The sequence below is a fragment of the Lissotriton vulgaris genome, chromosome 11 (assembly GCF_964263255.1).
Source record: "Lissotriton vulgaris chromosome 11, aLisVul1.2, whole genome shotgun sequence".
NCBI classification, from domain to species: Eukaryota; Metazoa; Chordata; class Amphibia; order Caudata; family Salamandridae; genus Lissotriton; species Lissotriton vulgaris.
The window spans coordinates 471,429,136-471,445,831 of NC_141699.1; the positions used below are offsets into that span (position 1 = coordinate 471,429,136).

At 45.1% G+C, this 16,696-nt stretch overlaps 1 long non-coding RNA gene across 1 annotated transcript; it reads left to right on the forward strand.

Annotated features, from left to right (window-relative positions):
* The first annotated feature begins 14,400 nt into the window (after window positions 1–14,400).
* Window positions 14,401–14,864, forward strand: LOC147679991 (uncharacterized). The gene is made up of 3 exons (XR_015301021.1): window positions 14,401–14,472; window positions 14,592–14,687; window positions 14,783–14,864. It is a non-coding gene; the product is annotated as an uncharacterized LOC147679991 (long non-coding RNA).
* Window positions 14,865–16,696: the final 1,832 nt, after the last annotated feature.

Consider the following 16,696-nt stretch of genomic DNA (forward strand, 5'->3'; position numbering starts at 1 on the left):
TTAGATCAGATAAACAATCCCGGTAAACCTATACGACAATGAGAGACCCAGATAACAGTATCAACCCTGGCCCTGCCTATCAAATGCACAGAAATCATTAATTAAAGAAAGTCTTTTCCACAAAGCACTGCAAGAGTCCAAAGAACAGGGGCAAACAGAGAAGAAAAGTGTGGCAGTTCTCGATGTGGAAAGTCGGTGCCAAAGATGCCCCTCCCCGCCTCCGAAGCCAAGCATTACCCCATCCGCCATCTTGTAAGCCCGACAGGGGAGGGGAGTCGACAAAATCCAAAACAACGAAGGATAAGGAATGGAAAGTTCCAGAATGGGGATATCTTGCAAGTGTCCCACAGGATACACAATCGGGGGTTCCAACGGCTCCACAGGGTAATCGGGCACAGTACAGTCGGATAGGTCAAATATAGTAGGAGCAAACCCTGCTTCCAGCGCCGGGCCAATATAAGTCTCCGAGGCATAAATTGAAATGCAAGCTGGTTGCCGGGACGCGGTTGTCGAGTCAGGATCCGCTCTCAGGTCTATGAGTCCATCCGTCTCAGACAGCAAGCTGCAAGTCCGGGCTGCAATGGTTCCCTTGAGTGCCATAAGTGCCTCCAGCACCGTTCGCAGTGACTGGCCAGTTCGAGCCTGCTCCGCTAGCTGCTTTTCTTCCTCCAACATGGTAGGACCCACAGAGTGGCGCCTTCTCCGGGGCAAAATTAGACGGAGCAGGAGTAAGCCATGAGGGACTGATGTGTAACAAGCAATAATACGCAGCGAGGTACCGACCCGGGGGGATCGACGATGCGAATGTCGTACCCCCGGTCAGGGACCCCCGCGACACATCGCCGTGCGTCACTCTTTGCCTCACCTATTGTAGAGCACCAGGCAATTGGTGGTAGCAGACCAATCAAAAGTCCGAATGCTCCAGAGAGCGGACCCGACCACGTTCAGCAGTCCGCTGTTGTTCAACCCGGACCCGGCAGAGCCCGCACTCGAGACCCCGGCTTCCCCGCTGGGTTAGGCCTCGGACGACCATCGATGTATCTCCGCTCCACAACGGCGGAGAAACTCCGGGATTGCACCACTGGAAAGCAGGTCAAATCACACACACGGATCCGGTGCGGGTAACCAGGATAGTCGACAGGATAATAGGCTGAAAGACGGAGGTCGGCGGAGCCGGGAGACTATGCGGCCATCTTGGTTGGTGTCGTAGCTCCTCCTCCGGGAACAGTTCTTTATGATGAGAAACTGAACCTACTTACTGATATTTGGGATATTAAATCTGATACTCGTGTATTCGTAGAGAACTTTAATAAGATGACAATTTAAACGGGAAAACATATATTCTTCCTTCCTTTATTTTCTCATTTAAAACATCAATATTCTGATAACAACTCACTCATCCGAGGCTGCACACATATAAAAATCGGCGTGGAATAAGGACAGAGGACAACGCAGGTTGCCATTTTCAGCCCGGCGTCTTTTTGAGCAGGTCTGTTTCTTTCTACAGGGTTATTCTCTTTCTTACATTTCACTTTCTTTATAGAAGCCGCTTTACCAAATACACTTAACTGCTATCCACGCCGATTTTTATATGTGCGCTCGGATGAGTGAGTTGTTATCAGAATATCAACGTTTTTACATGTGAAAATAAAGGAAGTAAGAATATATGTTTTCCTGTTTAAATTGTCATTTTATTAAAGTACTCTACGAATACACGAGTATCAGATTTAATATCCCAAATATCAGAAAGTAGGTTCAGTTTCTCATCATAAAGAACTGTCCCCTCTTCAGATTTTAAAATAAATGTGTGGCTACTCCTGAGGAAGGTGTTGATTACGTTGAAACGCGTGTCGATAGTTTAAGATATTGCCACTTTTTAATTTGTTTTTGAATATGGTTTCATAACAAATATTGACATATTGTGTAATGTATATAATTTTATATATATGAGGTTTTTAAACAAATGATTATTAAAGTGAAAATATATTTCATGCATATTCTTCTTTCCTTTGGGTGCTCCTTATATATGATGATGTTTATTAAGTTCGCTTGAATCATTTTGATTGCTTTGGAGTTATTTTCCTCAATAATAGAGTTACTCCTACATGTTTTCTATGCTTTCATAATATTCATTCCTTTAACACCGTTACTTTGTCTCACAACATGCCTTTACTTTTGAAACTTCCAATATATCTGGCCTTTACTGAGGATTCCCATCTAAAGTATTATAACTCGAGATGTTACCTCTGTAGTTACTTCCCTAGCCGTCAGTTGTCACTGTATCGCCAACCTCTCCCATCAGTATTACTGCGTTTATTCACGCCCTCCCACAACTTACAGAAATGTTGTCAATAAAATTTAACTCTGAACCATTAGGAAGCAGCATCAGATACACAATGTGCTGCTACCTGCCTCGGTGGGGTGTGTCTGTGTGAGTTTCTACTATGGCTCTGCAAACTTTGACAAATACAAACCTTTCTGCACTTGACTAACAGCTCAAGAATCAATAAACAATTCAATAAGTGAATGTCCAGCTCAGTGTTACCCTTTATATGAAAGAAAGTACTTTATTACACACTAAATCCAAATACTACATACTACTATCAACAGAATACCAGAAGTGTTTCTGGGCATTATTCGGCTTGGTGCTGCTCCTTCTCCTTCTCCATCCCAGCTCTCATCCCTTCCCTTGCATCCTCCCAGTTCTGAGTGGTCCTCCACTCTATGAATAACGTAGTAGCAGTGGGAATCTAGCTCAGGTGCAGATTAGTTACCCCAAATATATGTGTGACCAGTCCCAGTTCAGTATCTTACCACTCTAGAGTGGACTCAGTCTTCACAGGTTTGCCATGCCTGCCTGGGGCTTCGAGCATGCCCACACACTCCCTTTGGTAGTGCGCCTGCCGGAAGCTTTTTCTCTCTCCTGCCTTCGGTGCTGGGACAGCACACAGGTGAGCACCCGCTGTGGGTATTTCAGAGACAGGAGATTCCAGTCCTATTTGGGCACGGTCCCAACTGGACTGATGGTAGGTGTCTCTGGCTGTTGGGGCTTCACTATAGGCCCACACAGGGGCTAACAGGTCCTCAATGGAGCTCTAATAGGGACTGGTGTCATTCTAGGCAGAGGCCACTCACGCCTTGGATTAGTCACAACTTTGATTGCTACAGCCCCTATTGTGGTGGGTACATCTGCAGCAGTCTCAGCCCTCACACAAGCTGATCACCTCTGGGGTAGTTGTGGTCATGCACATACCAGTCTTTGACTTGGCAGTTGTGGCCATGCACAGGCTGACCAGACCTTGACCAGGCATGGACATGCACTGACTGGTCTTTCACTTGACAGCGTTGCTATACTAAGGACAATCACAGAGTGCAATCACAGCCCCAAGACGACCTGAGCAATTGTGGTTGCAGAGTTGCGGTTCCCATTAACCCCTTCGATGCTGATGACGAGCTCAGCTGGTCATCAGCTACGGCGCTCGTACGCTGATGATGAGCTGAGCTCGTCAGGTAACGCGGTATTTTTAAAAATGCCGCACACAGCGGGAAAAGCCGCCGCAGCGATGCGGTTAAGTAGAACATTTTGTGATTGCATTACTTCATTTTTTATTCATATATAATTTGTTAACACTGTCTGGGCATTAGTTGTACCTCATTAGTACCAGTTTAACACACAAATATAGCAATAGGCTACAGAAAGGAGACCCGTCAACCTTTGCAAAGGGTCCTTCCACAGCGCAATAACACTTGTCACTGCTTTTAACTAACCTTTCAACAGAGGTAAAGCAAAATATGTTTTGTTAAAATCTGCAGATTATGCATCAGATGATGGATTGTGTGGCAAATGTAGCAAATTTACAACTATGCGGAAATCACTAAAGCCCCACAATCACATAATTCCTGTGTCCCTGGTTTTGGTGTTGGGACAGAAATGTTGCCTGCATGGTGAAAGGTGTGCTTCCTTGTCCTGAGTGTCAGACTGCATGCACCTACTATCTGGACTTCTGATTTCTGGCCCTGGTGTCATGCTAATCCAAAGCCAAGCGTGCCCTCCTTTACTGGCTATGTACAACCATCCTTGTAATGGGTTTAGCACATAGAGCATGGAGGGGCAGACCATGTTTATAATTCTATATTGTGATCGGACCTTTTTACTGAGTCTCTGGAGTAGAGGCTTACTGGCAAGCTTCTATGCTCCTTACTAGTTGCTGGCGCTGACATCCGAAATACACGCTAAGCATGTTGATGTGTGTAGCCTGTATTGTGCATGCATAGTATGTGAGTGAACTAGAGTGGAGGATGGGGGATTTGTTTTTAATATGTGTGACCTGGCTTCGCACAAGATGGAGGCAAAGTTTGTGTTTTCAGACAGTGGAAGTGAAGTGCTCACATTCCTTAAGCTGGAGTAAGGGGACCTAGACACTGAAATGAAATGAACACAGCCACAGGAAATTCCATTAGCCCTTTTGTTTGGCAAGAAGCTGCTGAAGACAGCTATTTGGTGGATTTTATGGGTGAGGGATGTGACTGCAGACTCTGCTGAGCAAGGTGATGGAAACAATTAGGTGATCCCTGCCCCTTTTTCTTTCCCTGATTACTCCTTCAGTAGGTTGAAGATTGCCAGGTGCAGAGCTCACACCTCTTTGTGGTTGCTCCAGGATGGAGATCAGCCTGCTGTGAGAAGCATCAGTCAGCACAATGGCTGTGACCGGAAACAGCCTGGAAATAGCCTTCAAAGGGCACTTGAATGGAGTGCCACTCTAAGCTGGTACTAGCCTCTCTAACAGTGGTTCCCATCTCTTGTCTGCCAGTTGTGTATAGAAGTGAGACACCACTGCCCCACTTGTTGCTCTGGTTCCAAGTCCTCTATGGCCAAGGAAGTGAGTGTTCCAAAGTAACACAGAGGACAGCTCTGGAACCAGGACTGTGGTCTCGCTTACAGCCAGTCTCCTAGAGGTGAGGGGGTAAACCTGAAGTCTGGACCTATTGCTGGAGGAGCTGCATGCTTCTCCTGAAGTGCCTAGAAACCAGCCTGACTGCAGAGAAGGGGAAGGATCCTACCAACCATACAAGTCCACTTCTCCCAACGTTGTTCTGTTTCTCCACCACACCCCATCCATTCTATTGAAACCACCCTTGCCCCACCCCTCTTCCCACCGTCCATTCTTTTTAACCCACCCCGCCGCACTCCTCCTTCTCCTGCCATCCGTTCTTTTCAAAAACACCCCCTCCTCCAACCATCCATTATTTTTAACCCACCCCCACCCTACACGTGGCCGTTTCAGCGCTCAAACCTAGGACAGCAAAATGTTTCTGGTTCTTACAGGACCTTCGGATTACTCGGTACTACCTTGTGTGGCGTTCATAACTTGCTTTCTTAATTTAGCAATCTTCCTTATAAAGTACGCTATTACCATATAAACACGGACTTAAGAAAGCATGTCTAGTGTGCTGGCGTGTGAATCATGTACACTTATTTATGATTTGTGAACATCCCACCTTTCTCGCATGGAATGCGTGTAGTGTTTGAATGCCTACAATATGTCCAAGAGGTGTGTATAGTCATAGCCTGGTCTCACTACAGATAGTTTGTGAATCAAAGCACCTCCCACCCAATAGTGCCAACATCCACAGCAGGGAGAGCAAACATTGTGGTCACTGCCAGGCCTCAACAGCACACCTGTCTAACAAATATGATCCATTTTGTGAAACTTTGTGAGCAGCTCAGAATCCAATCACAAATAAATAAAATCATGCACCAATGAAAAGGCGCACTGCAAGCCTTCACCAGATACCGAGGCATGCATTAATTCACTACAAAGTGTGTGTAGTGTGCAGCTTTTTTTACATACTGCAGCATGCATCTGCCCTCCGCCTACTGTGTTCATTGTGCAGCCTTCCACCAGTTAGTATCTTAACCAGGGCCGGCTTGAGCACTGGTGGCGCCTAGTAGGACAATCCCCCCAATGACCACCTTCACCATGAATTCCCACACAACCACCCTTTAGCAGTGCCCCTCAAGTCTCCACGACCACTCTCTCTCACATAAATGTAATTCGTTTGATATCGCCACTGATATCAGTGTAGGGTGTCAGAGCACTTTACATCAAACATACTACACAGATACAATCATAGGTATGAAAATCATTTTTATCGGAAATGTTACTTTAGACAGAGGACTACAAGGTGTGGGAGTCACATGTCATCAATACTGGTGGACAAAATAGTTTAATAATGCTTGGTCTGGAGATGCACAAACTCCAAATTTAAAACATAACACCATGGTTGGGGGTGCTCTTTAACAATCAAAATGTATTTCCATCCAATGTAACTTTTTTCAACATTAGGATAATGAAAAACTAGGAAAAAAATCATAATGCTTTAATCTATACCTTGCAGTTTGCATTCATCTCTTGATGATAGTTAATAGCTCACTCTTCTATGTTAGGATTTTAACTGCAAGTAACAAAAGCAGTAACCCACTGATCTATTTACATTATATGCACTTTGCGATCTGCATGACACACATTCTTTGCAGCAGGCATATTAACCCACTGCACTACCTTACCATGAGTCAAAACTTCCACTAGACAAAGCTCCTATCTCCCTCTAGGAAGAACATTAATCACCAGAGCCATCTTGCCCTTTTTACTGTATCTGAAAATTAGCCAGGAACACCGCAGCAGGTGCTGCTCAAACCCTAATCTACTTGAAAACACGACGCCCCCACCCAAAGTCAGCCACCCGGTGTGGTTGTACCGGTTACATCACCCTACAGCTGGCCCTGATCCTACCCGTACATCCTTATGATAGTTGGTGAACCATGAAGCCTATGCCCACAAATTATGTGAACCATATAGGAATCCAACACAGTGAGAGTAATCTATGCTTCATACTAAAATAATACATGCACTATGAAGGCACCCCTCACGTAATGTGTGAGGCATTCTTCTTTACCAAAAAACAGCATGCCTGATGCATCCCTCCCCACCATTTTGTGTGAGCCACGAATCCTACTGAAGCAAAAAGTATGCACCATGAAACCTACCATCCCATAATGTGTGAGGCACGCTTTCTACCAAAACATAGGCCCTGATTAAGAGTATAGGTGGTTTTTATTGCACGTAAATGTAAATTGATACTTGTATAGCTCACTACTCACCCGCAAGGGTCTCAAGGCGCTTGTACAAATACCGCTGTGGAACCCATCCTGGCTTTCCCTGAGAGGCGTCCACTCCTGGGCACCCCCAAGGTGGAGGCCAGGCATCCTTAGCGTTGTGGGGGCCGTTGTGGAGATTAAGCAAGCTATTGCCCAGAGTCGCTGAGTGGGACTCCATGATTGGAATAGGCACCGAGGCGAGAATTAACAGGTCCGTGGAATTGTGATCCCAAGACCTGCCGAGGCGGGGAATTGAAACCTGGTCTCAGGCTAGAACTCTGCATCAGGGTCTGCCGCTCTAATCATTGAGCCACACACCTCCACTACCTATTTCAAGTTGTTGGGAATAACATTCGGATTTTGGTGTTTGATGCACCAAAATCTGTAGATATGGTAAATACCATATAGTTTTCCCTCCATTACATTTCTGCAGGTTTGACCTGCTGCAATCTAATGAAGGTTGAGTTATTTAACACAGCTGATAGTTATGGGCTGTGTTAAGTATGTAACAACTCTTAATTTCAACCCATGCATAACCAGGGGTTTACGAATGGGACGGAATTTAACTAGCAATTCGTAATCAAGCTGTTAATATATACATCCATTATTTTTAAACCACCAGCCCCCCACTAAGCATTCTTTTAAACCAGCCCCTTGCTCATGACTTTTATTCTGTTTGATACACCCCCAGCCCTGCTCCCGCCATTGTTCTCTTTCACTCACTCCACCCAGGGCACATCCTTTGTTCCCCACCCTCCACTTCCATGTTGCTTGCCACACCCAATCCCCTCACTCTTTTTTAAGACATATTGCACAGAAGTGTGGGCTGCTATGCAACATGTCTTAAAGCGGAAAAAGGCTATGATTCAGTCGATGCACGCCAAGCCATAGCACTTTATTTTTTTTTACTTTAACCACTTCGATGCTGATGACGAGCTCAGCTCGTCATCAGGCTTACCTGCCGTGTGCAGATGACAAGCTGAGCTCGTCATGTAACGCAGTAATTTCAAAAATGCCACACACAGCGGGAAAAGCCGCCGCAGCGATGCGGTTAAGCCGTGCTGTACCGCAGCTCGCACTGGTGCGAAACATGTACATAAAAACACCAACAAAGCCAAAGTATCTTGAATCGGTGAAAACTTTTGGCTTTCCTAATGCTTGATATAATTATTTTGTTTGAAAAAGTAAGCTTGATCACTGGCAGTTCAAATCCAGGCACCTTCACTTAATCAAAACTGTGTGATGCTGAGCACATCGCATCATCCCTTTGTGCATTGATAACCAAATTTTACTACTTACAAGTAGTGCTTGGAAAATGCTTGACCACTAGCATCAGGCACTGTTTGAAAACTGCCCCAGTTTTGAAGTGCAGAGTGGGGATTTAGGAAGCCTCACTCTGTGTGTATGTCTCCTCACTCACTTTCATTCTCAAAGAGAGAGTATTCTGAGATGTTAGCACCCAAGGGGTTTGCTCGAAGGATTGAGTTTCTAAAAGAAGGGAGGAATATACTGTATTCATTTTAATGGATTGCTCCAGTGTCTGTATTATGAAATAGAAGCGCTTTCTGAATTATAGGTGTTGGACCTGGCCCTTTTCCCAGGATAATCACCAAACATTTTGCCTTCTTCCTCCTATTTTTTCTGACCTGGTTTTGTTGGCTTTATGACTCTAAGCACCTTACCACTGTTAACCAGTGCTAATGTGCACATACTTTCTGTCTAAAATGTATTGGTGATTAGGTCATCCATGATTGGCATATATGATTTACTAGTTAGTCTCTAGTAAAGTGCACCAGGTGTGCCCAGGGCCTGTAAATCAAATGCTACTAGTGTGCCTTAAGCACAGATTGTGCCACCCACATGAGTAGCCCTGCAAACTTTTCTCAGGCCTCCCCTTGCAGTGTCTGTGAGTGCAGTTTTAAACTGCCATTTCAACCAGGCAGTGCACCCACATCCCAGGCCCAACCTTTCCTTTTATTACGTGTGAGTCACCCCTACGGTAGGACCACGGCAGCCTCACGGGCATGGTGCAGTGTATTTAAAAGGTAGGACATGTACTGGAGGGTTTTACATTTCCTAACAGTGAAATACTGCTAATTTTGTTTTCCACTATTGCAAGGAATATCCCTCCAATAGGGTAACATGAGGATTACCTTGAAATATCTTTTAATTCTAATTTCACATTGGGAGCAGATAGACATTTAGAGTTTGGGGTCTCTGAACTCATAGTTTAAAAACATATCTATTGGTGAAGTTGTTTTTAAACTCCATGTTTAAAAATGCCACTTTTAGAAAGTGAATCTTTTCTTGCTTAACATTCTGTGCCTCTTCCTGTCTGTAGAAAACACGTCTGGATTGGCTGAAAGTAGTGCTCTTGTGCATTCATTCTAGACAGTCACACAAAGGGAGCTGAGGTGTGCCTTGTATGTCCTGATAACAAAAAAACAAAATAGGGCTGGCTCTAATCAGCAAGGCTGAGCCTATATCATAAACAACAAAAGGGAGTGCCAGTGCTGATACTAATGAATGAAAACTGAGGTGAATCCTCCACTAACTGAAAATCAAATTCAGAAAAGGGAATGCTTCTTAGTCGCAGTTTTATTATATATTCACAAATATTTTATAAAATCCATTTGTACATTTGGAAACAATACATTGAAGGAAAACAAGAATGCATAGAGGACACATAAACCACCAATCAGTCTGGAGCGAACCACCATTCACTACTACAATCATATCACTTTCACCATACATTCAAAACCATGCAAACTACTCTCATACATACCATATGTACATTATATACAACAAGAGAAAACTGGAACTGCCTTAATATGAACACAATATTTACAGGGTGTGTGGAAAGCTACCAAAGGTTTTACAATTTCAAACAATTTTATCAAATTCGACCAAAGATAAACGATATTCAACACATGATAGAGTGGTCTATATGAAATTGTAACTCTTAGATCAGTTGGCAGACCAGTAAGGGAAGGGGCCTACGCGTTTCGAATCTCCTTTATTTCTGTGGAGATTCTCATCAGGGCCTCAGGCAACTAAACAAAAAGGAAAAGGAAAGAAAATCGAAATTATGCTTTAGACACAAGAATAATCACATCAATAAAACAAAGCGTAGCAGGTAGATACATATATGACTCTCATAGACTAGTCACACACTTCAGAATCACTTAAACTCAGTGGAGACCCCTCAGTACAGTATATTCATAACGAGGAACACAAACACATTAGTCATGGTATGAAGCGACTGGCCACTAGTGAATACCAGCATGAGCTGCCGCAGAGCGACATATCAGGGGGGACAGTATAACTACTCATAGGTTTGTCGCCAAGGGGAACGGTTAAGGCTGTGAAAAACTTACCACCTGAAGTTGCTATCAGTGGTCCGGGACGAGTATGAAGGGGAATGACCAGTTGCTCTGTGAATGAGAGACCAAAAATTAGTCTCCTCGGGGGGGGGGGGGTCGTTTGTGTAATGAAGACAAGGAAACACGAAGCGCACACATCTAAGGTGGCCCTTACCAAACAGGGGAGCGTAGTGTCCTAATGTTGGTAAAGAATGCAAGCTGGGGGTGGCAATTTCACTCCACACGGTTACGGAGTCCTGTGTGACCAAAAAACAGGAAATAATGGAATATTAGCGCCTGCCCCAGGAGTAAACGCTGAAAAACTAGGCATAGACGTGGTGTAATACATCACCTTCACATCGTGAAAGAACGGGCGAATGCCTGTCTTCAATCAGGTATACGCGGCAATGGAGGCAGCGTCAGCACAACCGGGCGGAGATCCGGTGTGCTGTTAAGAAAATACAACACAGAGCGACGAGAGTTAAACTCAGCAGCGTGGGGTTATAGCTGCATACACTAGCAGAGCCGCAGGCTATGGGACAAGGGAAACAGGCGGATGGTACTTACCAAATTCGAAGGCGGAGGTCTCGAATACCAGTAGCCAGACGGGGTCTCGTCATGCACTAATCACTCGCGCATGCGCATTACCATAGCCCGAGTGGCTGGTCGTTTTATAGCGAGGATCGCCACGTATAGGGGCGGTTCAAACGCCGGCTGAACACTCCCAGCGCAGCAGTGAAACAAGGAACGCTGCGGGGGTTTAAAATACAGAGACACTATGTTTGTACCCCTGGGGAAGGGGGGGGAAAGGGGTGGTAAAAGGCAGACCAAACCATAGGTATAGGGTATACACTAGATATGCACAAGACTATAGTTTGAAGATCTCTGAAAGCTCATTTAAACCTGACACCGCAGTGTCAAATTTAACAATAAGCATTGCCTCTCTTCTGGACAGGAGGAGGCTCATATCGCCCCCTCGAGGGTTCTTTTCTATCCTTGATATTACTGTCCACTTAAAGTCATTTAGTCCATGTTGCTTCTTGTTCCAATGGTTTACTAGCGGGGCGTTTTCGACATTTCTCTTCAGTCTCGATTTGTGTTGTGTTATGCGTTGTCGTACTTCTTGCTCTGTCTTTCCGATATACAGACAGTTGCACGGGCATATGACCCCATACACTACAAATTTAGATTTGCAGTTGCTAAATACCTCGTGTTTCCACGATATGCCCCTATGTTGAAAAACGGAGCCCTGTATGGTTGTTTCGCAACAAAGACAGGTGCCGCATTTGTGATGACCTAGTACGGGTGTCATACCCATCATTTCACGAAGAGATGGTTGGTTCTGGGTATGCATTGCGGCTCTTACCACATGGTTTGCCACACTATTTTCTCGTTTAAAAGCAAACAGAGGGGGATCTTTCAGGCTGTCGTCTAAGTTCTGCACCAGGTGCCAGTTTTGACCAATAATGCGTTTGAGCTGGTTCGCATTCGGGCAGAAGGTTGTCACACAGACTTGTCGTTTCTGTTCAGATTTCTTTTTGCGTTCCAACAAGGTTTCGCGTGGGGTCCACCTCGCTCGTTTCATGCAATCCCTCACCAATCTTTTGGGGTACCCCCTGTCGCAAAGTTTGGACACAAGTTTCTCTGCATGGTGTGAGAAATCATTATCGTACGTGCAGTTTCTGCGTACACGCAAAAACTGCCCATACGGCAAGTTATCCCTCAAGCTTCTAGGGTGATTACTCTGATACAGTAACGCTTTGTTGCGGTCTGTGGATTTGGTGAATAAGGTAGTTGCCAACCCTCCTGCTTTAGGGAAAACCTCCACGTCTAAGAAAGCAATCTTGGCGTCAGAGTGGGAAAGGCTAAATTGAATATCTGGTGTCCTGTTGTTGAGCCATTGATGGAACTGGGTCAAGTTGTCGACTCCACCTGTCCATATCATAAAGACATCGTCAATAAAACGATACCATTTATGAATGTATGATCCATACGGGTTGTTGTTATGTATGTGGGTGTCTTCATACATTGACATAAACAATACGGCCAGCTCCGGTGCAAAAGGGCACCCCATTGCCACCCCCTTTGTTTGGTAGAAAAATTCTTTGTTAAAACAAAAGTAATTTTTCTTCAGGGCAAAAGAGGCCAAGTCCACCAAAAATTTAGTGGGGACTTGCATGGGTCTGGGACGTGAGTCTAGAAAGAAAGAGAGGACTGCCACAGCCTCATCTTGAGGGATTTGTGTATATAATGAGGTCACATCTAGGGTGACAAGCAAGTCCGTCCCTTCGTTGAAAGTGACAGTTTCCATCTTGACACAACTGACTTCATAAACAAGATGGAAACTGTCACTTTCAATTTTTGGTGGACTTGGCCTCTTTTGCCCTGAAGAAAAATTACTTTTGTTTTAACAAAGAATTTTTCTACCAAACAAAGGGGGTGGCAATGGGGTGCCCTTTTGCACCGGAGCTGGCCGTATTGTTTATGTCAATGTACGAAGACACCCACATACATAACAACAACCCGTATGGATCATACATTCATAAATGGTATCGTTTTATTGACGATGTCTTTATGATATAGACAGGTGGAGTCGACAACTTGACCCAGTTCCATCAATGGCTCAACAACAGGACACCAGATATTCAATTTAGCCTTTCCCACTCTGACGCCAAGATTGCTTTCTTAGACGTGGAGGTTTTCCCTAAAGCAGGAGGGTTGGCAACTACCTTATTCACCAAATCCACAGACCGCAACAAAGCGTTACTGTATCAGAGTAATCACCCTAGAAGCTTGAGGGATAACTTGCCGTATGGGCAGTTTTTGCATGTACGCAGAAACTGCACGTACGATAATGATTTCTCACACCATGCAGAGAAACTTGTGTCCAAACTTTGCGACAGGGGGTACCCCAAAAGATTGGTGAGGGATTGCATGAAACGAGCGAGGTGGACCCCACGCGAAACCTTGTTGGAACGCAAAAAGAAATCTGAACAGAAACGACAAGTCTGTGTGACAACCTTCTGCCCGAATGCGAACCAGCTCAAACGCATTATTGGTCAAAACTGGCACCTGGTGCAGAACTTAGACGACAGCCTGAAAGATCCCCCTCTGTTTGCTTTTAAACGAGAAAATAGTGTGGCAAACCATGTGGTAAGAGCCGCAATGCATACCCAGAACCAACCATCTCTTCGTGAAATGATGGGTATGACACCCGTACTAGGTCATCACAAATGCGGCACCTGTCTTTGTTGCGAAACAACCATACAGGGCTCCGTTTTTCAACATAGGGGCATATCGTGGAAACACGAGGTATTTAGCAACTGCAAATCTAAATTTGTAGTGTATGGGGTCATATGCCCATGCAACTGTCTGTATATCGGAAAGACAGAGCAAGAAGTGCGACAACGCATAACACAACACAAATCGAGACTGAAGAGAAATGTCGAAAACGCCCCGCTAGTAAACCATTGGAACAAGAAGCAACATGGACTAAATGACTTTAAGTGGACAGTAATATCAAGGATAGAAAAGAACCCTCGAGGGGGCGATATGAGCCTCCTCCTGTCCAGAAGAGAGGCAATGCTTATTGTTAAATTTGACACTGCGGTGTCAGGTTTAAATGAGCTTTCAGAGATCTTCAAACTATAGTCTTGTGCATATCTAGTGTATACCCTATACCTATGGTTTGGTCTGCCTTTTACCACCCCTTTCCCCCCCTTCCCCAGGGGTACAAACATAGTGTCTCTGTATTTTAAACCCCCGCAGCGTTCCTTGTTTCACTGCTGCGCTGGGAGTGTTCAGCCGGCGTTTGAACCGCCCCTTTACGTGGCGATCCTCGCTATAAAACGACCAGCCACTCGCGCTATGGTAATGCGCATGCGCGAGTGATTAGTGCATGACGAGACGCCGTCTGGCTGCTGGTATTCGAGACCTCCGCCTTCGAATTTGGTAAGTACCATCCGCCTGTTTCCCATGTCCCATAGCCTGCGGCTCCGCTAGTGTATGCAGCTATAACCCCACGCTGCTGAGTTTAACTCTCGTCGCTCTGTGTTGTATTTTCTTAACAGCACACCGGATCTCCGCCCGCTTGTGCTGACGCTGCCTCCATTGCCGCGTATACCTGATTGAAGACAGGCATTCGCCCGTTCTTTCACGATGTGAAGGTGATGTATTACACCACGTCTATGCCTAGTTTTTCAGCGTTTACTCCTGGGGCAGGCGCTAATATTCCATTATTTCCTGTTTTTTGGTCACACAGGACTCCGTAACCGTGTGGAGTGAAATTGCCACCCCCAGCTTGCATTCTTTACCAACATTAGGACACTACGCTCCCCTGTTTGGTAAGGGCCACCTTAGATGTGTGCGCTTCGTGTTTCCTTGTCTTCATTACACAAACGACCCCCCCCCCACCCCCCGAGGAGACTAATTTTTGGTCTCTCATTCACAGAGCAACTGGTCATTCCCCTTCATACTCGTCCCGGACCACTGATAGCAACTTCAGGTGGTAAGTTTTTCACAGCCTTAACCGTTCCCCTTGGCGACAAACCTATGAGTAGTTATACTGTCCCCCCTGATATGTCGCTCTGCGGCAGCTCATGCTGGTATTCACTAGTGGCCAGTCGCTTCATACCATGACTAATGTGTTTGTGTTCCTCGTTATGGATATACTGTACTGAGGGGTCTCCACTGAGTTTAAGAGATTCTGAAGTGTGTGACTAGTCTATGAGAGTCATATATGTGTCTACCTGCTACGCTTTGTTTTATTGATGTGATTATTCTTGTGTCTAAAACATAATTTCGATTTTCTTTCCTTTTCCTTTTTGTTTAGTTGCCTGAGGCCCTGATGAGAATCTCCACAGAAATAAAGGAGATTCGAAACGCGTAGGCCCCTTCCCTTACTGGTCTGCCAACTGATCTAAGAGTTACAATTTCATATAGACCACTCTATCATGTGTTGAATATCGTTTATCTTTGGTCGAATTTGATAAAATTGTTTGAAATTGTAAAACCTTTGGTAGCTTTCCACACACCCTGTAAATATTGTGTTCATATTAAGGCAGTTCCAGTTTTCTCTTGTTGTATATAATGTACATATGGTATGTATGAGAGTAGTTTGCATGGTTTTGAATGTATGGTGAAAGTGATATGATTGTAGTAGTGAATGGTGGTTCGCTCCAGACTGATTGGTGGTTTATGTGTCCTCTATGCATTCTTGTTTTCCTTCAATGTATTGTTTCCAAATGTACAAATGGATTTTATAAAATATTTGTGAATATATAATAAAACTGCGACTAAGAAGCATTCCCTTTTCTGAATTTGATTTTCAGTTAGTGGAGGATTCACCTCAGTTTTCATTCATTGGTATCAGCACTGGCACTCCCTTTTGTTGTTTATTGTATGTCCTGATGGCACATTAGCAAGCTAATGGGCCTTCCTGAGCTGGAGTGGTGGGACGAGTTGTCCCTGACACCTGAATAGGGCTGTGCCTATCCTCACACAAAGCTGTCACCACCCCTGGCTGTGTGCCTGGTGCCATGTCAAGGAAAGGAAGTGTTTTGTGCACTGCAAAGGCTTACCTTTGAAGTTTGCATACTTCATAGGCAGAAAGGGTATAAGTATTGGGTCTGTGACACCCCAAAATCAGAACACTTCTAGACTGAGGACATTCTGCTTGATGCTGTAGGAGGGACTGCCACTCTGTTTGTTGCTTTGTTGTGCTGGCCTGCTGGTTGCTGCTTTTGTCCTGGGAGTGATAGGACTAGACTTTGCTTTCTGTATCCTGCTGCCAAGGTTCTCCAAGGGCTTCTGTGTTCTTGCCTCCTGTTAAGAAGTCTCAAGGCCATCAAAGACTTCACCTGCCGGTGTCTGGGCTCTTCTGCTGAGTGTCCTGACTTGCCAAGTTGTGCCAAATCCAGTTCCTGAGCCCTTGGGAGTGTAACCTGGTGATCTTAAGGAAAAAATCCATGCATCGACTCCCAGTGCATATTTTCTCGATACACCGCTTCAAAAGATCGACGCAGCTCTGCTGCCTTCACCAAAGCATGGTTTCCACTCAATGCACTGGCCATGGCTTTCATAGTAGGTCTCAGTGTGCCATCGCAGTGTGCCAGAAAAATCACCACAGCATTAGTCCTGAGCACTGTGTTGTTGAAGCCCGTGGCATCCCTCCCTG